Below are 7853 nucleotides of genomic sequence, written 5' to 3'. Positions count from 1 at the left end.
TGAGTGGTGAAGTCTGTGTTCTCTCTCCTTGAACTTGGATGGACCTTTTGACTGCCTCAAATTATAGACTATGGTAGAAATGGCACCATGTGACTCCCAAGGCTAAATAAAAATGTATTGCATGTACTTTTACCTTCTTTGGGGACACTTACCCTGGGAACCCAGCTGCCATTCCTTAAGAAAGACTGAACAAGCCCAGGCAGGGAGATCTGGTGGAGAAACCCTATGTGGGTGTTCTTAGTCAACAGCCCTGCTAAGGTCAAAACAAATATGCGAGTGTAGATACTCCAGATCAGGGGTCCTCAAACTACGGCCTGCGGGCCACATGCGGCCCGCTGAGGACATTTATCTGGCCCGCTGGGTGTTTTTGCCGCTGCTGCCTGTCTTGCTTAGCAGCCGACTTAGCAGTGTGCATAGGAATTTGTTCATAGTTTTTTTTTAAACTATAGTCCAGCCCTCCAACGGTCTGAGGGACAGTGAACTGGCCCCCTGTTTAAAAAGTGTGAGGACCCCTGCTCCAGATGATTTCAGCCCTGAGCCACTTAGGTGTCCCAGGCCTCTAAGTCTTAGCTGAGGTCCAAACATTGTGAAGTAGAGACAAGCTATCTGTGCTGTGTCCTCTCCAAATTTCTGACAGATACTTAATTCAGGTCTCTACTCAAGTAATACCTCCTTGGAGAGGACTACTTGGACCACTTTTGTCTAAAATGGTATTTTTTAAAATTGAGGTTTAATTGACATAAAACATTATATTAGTTTCAGCTGTACAACAGAAGGATTCAATATTTGTGTATATTGCTAAATGATCACCACAGTAAGTCTAATTAATATTCATTGCCACACATAGTTAGATATTTATTTTTCTTGTGGTGAGGACTTTTAAGATCTCTTTTAGCAACTTTCAAGTATACAATACAGTATTATTAACTATAGTCACGATGTTGTACTTTACATACCCAGACTTATTTATTTTATAACTGGCAGCTTGTTCCTTTTGACCACCTAAAATAATATTCTTGACTATTTTTTATCTTCTTCCTTTTTTTCATAGCACTCATCTAATAAAAGTATATAAAGGGTATTCCAAAAAATGTATACACACACTTTGAATAATCATAAAGGCAGTGTTTATTAAAATACATTTCATTTTCAAAATCGAGCTATCAGCTGTTACAATGTGTACACATTTTTGGGGGACACCCTGTCTTTGTTTGTTGATTTTCATTGCATGCCTCCCACAATGGCATATACGCTGCACAACGATAGGGACATTGGTACTTAGGCAAATGCCTGCACATATTAGACAGGTATCTGTGAGCTCAGTATCCATGGAGTGAATAAAACTTGACAATTATGTTATTAGTTCATTCTTCCAGAGTCATGTCAGACACCATTAAGCAACCCCAGCACTCTTGGCCCTGGAGCCTGGATTATGCCTCAGAATAACTCACAACACAATCATGCATTACTGATTTGAGTTAGCAGATGAAAGGAAACCTGTTTTCCATACCTGGTCCATCACATTAATTTTGGCACGTTCACTTATGGTCTTCTTGTTGTTATTACTTGGGTGTGTCCAACTAGATACTAGATGCTCTCTCAGGCCGTAGACTGGGTCTCATGCTGTTTTGGGCACATAATAGAAGTTCAAAGAGTCTTAGATGAATTGAAATGATTTGTGATAATCTTCAGATCAACCATGTGGCAGGGTAGAAGGAAGACTAAATCAACATATGGTCACTAAGCCTCAAAAGATAAGACAAAATACAACAGATGAGGAAGTTAGTTCTGATGCCAGAAACTTGGGGTTATTAGATGTTCAATATGAATTTCTGTAGGATTTGAAAAGTGAACATTTTCCACCTATTCCACCGGACTTTCATTTGCATCATCTACTTGCATATGGCATGATGCTGTTCCAATGGAATTTCTCCAGGGCTCGGCCTAGAAGCAGGGCGCAGGCTTCGGGTGAGGGAGAGGGTGGGATGGAAACGTGACAGCTGTAATGTAGTTCTTCAGACGAAGATCAAAGTGAACCTGTTTTCAAATTTTACTGGGAATGGGTGGTCTGTTTTAGGAGAAATAAAATCTGAATTATCTTCAACGTGGAAGGCCCTAACTTCCTGGGTAGATTTTGGGTCAAGACACTCTCAGTAGAAGCATGTCTTCATGGCTGTCATTTGAGGGCCTTGCTCATACCAAATGTGTTTAAAACAGGAGAGATTGGTTATGAATGCAATCACTTATACTTTAGGGCATGCATAGTCAAGAAGAACATCCCAGTGAAACAGAGATGAATGCCAATTTTGGAAAGAAATAGTTTCAACAAAGATTACCATCACACATAGAAACATCATTTACCCCTATTATCAATATATCCATCACTCAGAAACAACTCAAACTATGAAAATAAAAAAGATACCCCACTGACAAATCAGATATTTACTCCCCCATCCTCCCTTAGCGAGTTGCAAGAAAATATATGGGTCAATAAAAGCATTCTTTTCTCTGTAGAATTGTCTGAATGAAACCAGAGAAATGACCCAAGGGTAGGTGCTACCCTGTGGCTGCAGCTGGCCGGGGTGCTCAGCCTTCAGGCAGTTGGAGAAATGCTCTGCTAATTTATTAAAGCTCCGAGTCAGGTCCAGATTCTAATGCTTAGGTCTGAGCAGTGACATTAGGTCCTATGGTAGACAAAAAAATAAAAACAACAACACAAAAAAACAAAACAAAACAACCCCCCCCCCCAAAACACACACACACACACACACACACACACACACACACACACACACACACAGGCAGAGAATGCTATGGACATCAGGCAGTTAGTATTGAAATAAAAAATTTAAGAGTTTGCCTTAAATCTTATTCTTTGCTCATTTATCCTGGACTGATTCTGTGTGTATGTAGGGAGATGGTGGGAGAATTGAAGGAGAATCAGAATTGCCATCTTGGGCATTTTTCAGAAATTGCTTACGCCTATGAAATTGCAGAAATTGCTTAAGTCTATAAAATGCTGTGTGGCAGATATTTGTTTAGGTTCAAAGTAAATCATTATTAAATTTGTTTTGCACAATCTAGGGAAAAATTCAATGATGCATTTTCAAGTAAGGTCTTGTATACACGTTTAGAAGGATGATTACGTTTGAGATTGTGTAATTCTGAAAAGTTAATCAAGGTGAATTTATTGTTAATGTTCTCCAAATTGATTTCAGAGGCTTTTTGACATAGAAGCAGAGGAGGATGCAATGTTTTCATCCATAGTTACTCATCAACATACAAAACTTCTATCAGTGTGCCCCATCAAGTAGTGCAGGTTGTTTGTTAGAATTTCAAAATGGAGATTAGTGGGCAGACGAATCTATGCTCCTCCCAGATGTTCTTGGTCCTTTTTGCTTTTCTGAGTGTCTTTCCTGGCTTCTATGTCCTTCTGCTGACCTTTAGGAGCCGGCATCTGTGACACTTCCATCAAACCTCAGAGGGAAGGTAGGGGAGGGTGGGGGTAAGGGGGACAGATCAACCAAAGGATTTGTATGCATGTATATAAGCCTAACCAATGGACACAGACAACATGGGGGTGAGGGCATGAGTGTGGGGGATAGTGGGGGTAATGGGGGAATAAGGACACATATGTAACACCTTAATCAATAAAGAAATTAAAAAAAAAAAGAATTTCCTGCAAGCTTTTGGAGCCACTTTCCTGAACTCTCCAAAGCCAGAGAGCTAAAATGCCCACGTGTTTACTCTTATTCCCTGCCCCTCCTCTGCCTGGAGCACTGAGCCTTTGACCACTGGTGCAGGAATAGGGACAACTCTGAGGTGTAGTTTAAACTCTAGAGCACACCCTGCGACTAGGCTGAGAGTGAGGTTGCTTAAACCTTATCCCTGTTTTATTTTCCTGCTTCTTTCCCCTTCCCTTGTTTGTCTTACCTAGGGGCACTGCCTAAGTAAATGACTCGTATGTGAAACTTTAGCTCAGGGTCTGCTTCTGGGGAATCAATTACCTTCCCCATAAGGTAATGTTGTGGGAATTAAGTAGGTAAATGCATGTAAATCACTTGTCATAGTGTTTGGCCACAATGTATACTAAAAAATGTTAAATATCTTACTATCGTGGTTCTCACATCAGTTTCTTGGACTCTGATAGTTGGTGCCCAAGACTTGGAACATCGATCCATACAGTAGAGCACAGTGAAGACACATTTAACTAAGACTGAAAGAATATGTCAAAGTGTATATTAGCACACCAAGTCCTCACCACTCTGGCTATCTATGCAAATGAAGCAAAATGAGAGCAAGGATAACCAGCAGTACCGAATCTGCTGGGGAGAGAGTCCACCTTATAACTCTTTTAAAAATTAGTAAGCCCATTTCTCTAAGAGTTGGAAATTTCACGTTTGACCATTTACTATGACTACTTATTTTTAAAGAAATCTCTCAGATATGTCTCTCAGATATATGGTCATGGTGGCAATGAGGCTCAAGAATCCCAGTGTGGGTAGGGTTGGGAGAGAAATCACAGTGGTCTGAACACCCCCCACCTAATGAGTTAGATGGTGTTGCTTTGTGCTTTACCATCCAGAGATGGAACTAAGAAAGGAAAGTTTTATATTCATGTTGATAGGATTCTTCAAAATTCAAGAGTCATAAAGAATCTGACTCTGAGATAGTTTGAACAATCTATAGAATTTGTACTGGCAGGTTACTTGTTCTTTAGACTTTTTTTTTGTTTAATTGATTTCAGAGAGGAAGGGTAAGAGAAAGAGAGATAGAAACATCAATGATGAGAGAGAATCATTGATTGACTGCCTCATGTACACCCCCTACTGAGCGGGGGATTGAGCCCGCAACTTGGGCATGTGCCCTTGGTCGGAATCAAACCCGGGACTCTTTAGTCCACAGAGCCACCAGGTATGGCTTCTTTAAACTTCTTATGTGAAATAACAGAATTAGAAGGCAACCTTCAATGGGTGTGCATAAGTTCACTATAGATTTTTTTAAGGCAGAAAATTAGGAATCTTAATATTCAAGAGGCTCTTGAGAAGCTATCTTGTCCTCTCACCTTTCATGAGGGGCTGATGATACAAAATATCAACACCAGATGGGATTGACTAATTCATTCCAATATCTAACAATTTTTACCATCTGGAGAGTCTCTTTGAACCTCTAAGGCAGTAAGGGAGTTAAGCCCAGTTTCTCCTCTTTTTGGCCAGAGGACAGCCAGTCTCTGGGCTGGGCCAGAGATTTTAAGACTCTTTTTGACTTAGATTCTATAGAATCATGTCAACTTAATGCTGGCAGTGGAAGGATTTGCATCACAAAGTCCAATCACCAGTGGGTTCCCATGCATGTCCATCACCTTGGAATGCTTTGATTCTGAACCTCAGGTGCAGGACCTGGAATCCATTTTTAGCTCTTGACCCCAGGGCATATACAAGGTTCACTATAGTGCCAAGGAGTGGGAATTGACCAGTGGTTTTATCACTAGTAGAATAGGAGAGTAAAATGTGGAAGCAGTCTAAGGAACATTGAGCAGCCATGGGAAAAAAAAAAAGATAGGATGCACATATTGTAACATGGCTGTTTCCAAAATCAGTGTGGAGTATGACAAGCAGAGAGGATGAAATTTATTGTGCAACACCATTTGTGTAATGACCACACACATGAAACAACACAGTATGAGAGGATACCCACACATTTAAAGACATACATTGAAAATATTATGGGTGTGGGATAGTATGGAAGAAGGAAAAAATAAAAAAGAGAGGCCTTTGTACTGACTGAAGATGACAGTGTTGACCAGTGACAAGCATTGAAGAATCCGGTTAACTAGACTCTGCATCCAATCTTCAAGAAAAGTAAGAAAAAAGTGACTGGGAGCAATAAAAAAAGAAAGTACTCCAAGTCACTCAGACCTCAGCCAAGTTCGGGTGGCAGCCCTATTCCACAAACAATGGGGGCCCAGGGAGGGGGACCATCCTCTTGGAAAGTGCCACACTCTCTTCTATCCTCCCACCACCTACCTGCCTTTTCTCACAGCCTATTTTTTTCTTTTATTTTCCCATTAGAGGCCCGATGCATGAAATTTGTGCAAGGGGCTTGGCCCTTGCAGCCGTGGCAGCTTGCCTTGGCCCTCGCAGCCCCGGCTTCATCTGGAAGGTCGTTCGGCTGTCCGGTCTAATTAGCATATTATGCTTTTATTATTATAGACTAGAGGTCTGGTGCACAAAATCTGTGCATGGGTAGGGTCCGTAGGCCTGGCCAGCGATCAGCGCCGATCTGTGGGGCAACCAGCGGGGTGATCGGGGCACCTTCCTTGGCCTGGCGCCACCCACTCACCACCTCTGCCGTGGTCCTGCTCTCGTTGGGGCCATCGGGGCTAGCAGCGCCTCCACTGCCACCTGTAGCCAGCGCCACTGCCCGCCATGTTCCACGATGCCCCCTAGTGGTCAGCGCAAGTCTAACTCCCAGTCGGTTGAACTCCTGCCCATGGGGACAGTTGGCATCTTAGCCTTTTATTACATAGGATAGCTCTTATTTTCTAATTTTTAATCTGTTATGATGCACTAAGCAGCAAAGTCAGTGTTTGGTTTAAAAGAATGACAGGAAAAGACCACATGGTTCTATTTTGAGCATTGTCTTCTCTCTTGGGTTTCTTGCCTTGCTAGTCAACATGCTTAGTACACAGGTTCGTTTACTGAATGCTTACTACATGCCAGGCACTGTGCTTTACCTAAATCATTTAATCTTCACCAAAAACTCAGTGAAGCCTGTTCCTATTTTTTAGATGACTTAAGTTTAGAGAGCTGTGTCTTTTCACACAACAGTTAAACTTAACATTCCATTTGAGACTACCGTGAATCATCCAACCAAAAGGATGTTTCTTTTATCAGATTGGGAGAAAATAAGAAAAATGCCAAAACTTTGGTTGGCATCCAAGCAGAGATAAATTAATCAAGTTCTTTCTTCATTGAATGGCTGAAAGATATAACCAGTCTTGTCTTTGGAGTAGAGAATGTGTTCAGGCTCAAAGAATTTATATATTACCCATTTCATCTACATTCTATTGGAATTCCATGTCACTAAAATGTTATTTTTAGAGAAATGGTGAGTTGCTGGCAAGTCACTTCATGTCTTCTACTGTTGTTTCTAACACTCTCATGTCGGTGCATGTGTGACTATATATGATTAATTAACTTCTACCCAGGAGTTATCTGCTCCTAAATGATTTCCCTATTTTGTGAACTATAGTCTGTAAATATGTAACTGATGAGGCACCTGCCCATGAACCCAGTGAGAAACCATGCATCTAAATGGCTTACCTAAAAATGCCCAGTTTAGAGGTACTATCAGCATAGGGTGGAATTTTCAAATGCAGCCAAAGGGAATGGCGTTGCTTCTGAAGCATTGTTTTGACTAGAGGTCACCAGTGTTGCCACACCTGTGCATTTTCATGTTGCATATATCACCTGCCTAATTGGAAATTCAAGAGAACAAAGGCTTCATCTGAAAATAAATTGTCATGGGATATAGAGTAATCTGATAAATTAGCATTTTTAAAAGAAAGAGAGGACATCTGTGGCTCAGGGTGTTTAATTCTACTTCTATGGTTTCTGTCAGTGGCCCTTCTTTTTATTTTTTTAATTGCTCTTAACCTTTCTTTTTTTCCATTATGCTGGTTTTGGATTACTTAAACACACGCACATGCACACACAACAAACACAGTCTCCCTGGCTAACTTCTTAAAATGCAATGGTCACATTTTTCTAGGAAAAAAATAAATTATTGCTATTAACCTAATTCAAGAAAAAGCCTGGTAAATCTTCGGCTGGCAGAAAGGCATTCATTTC

This window comes from Cnephaeus nilssonii (assembly GCF_951640355.1).
Source record: "Cnephaeus nilssonii genome assembly, chromosome: 16".
Lineage (NCBI taxonomy): Eukaryota > Metazoa > Chordata > Mammalia > Chiroptera > Vespertilionidae > Cnephaeus > Cnephaeus nilssonii.
Note: the sequence above shows the minus strand (reverse complement) of the source record.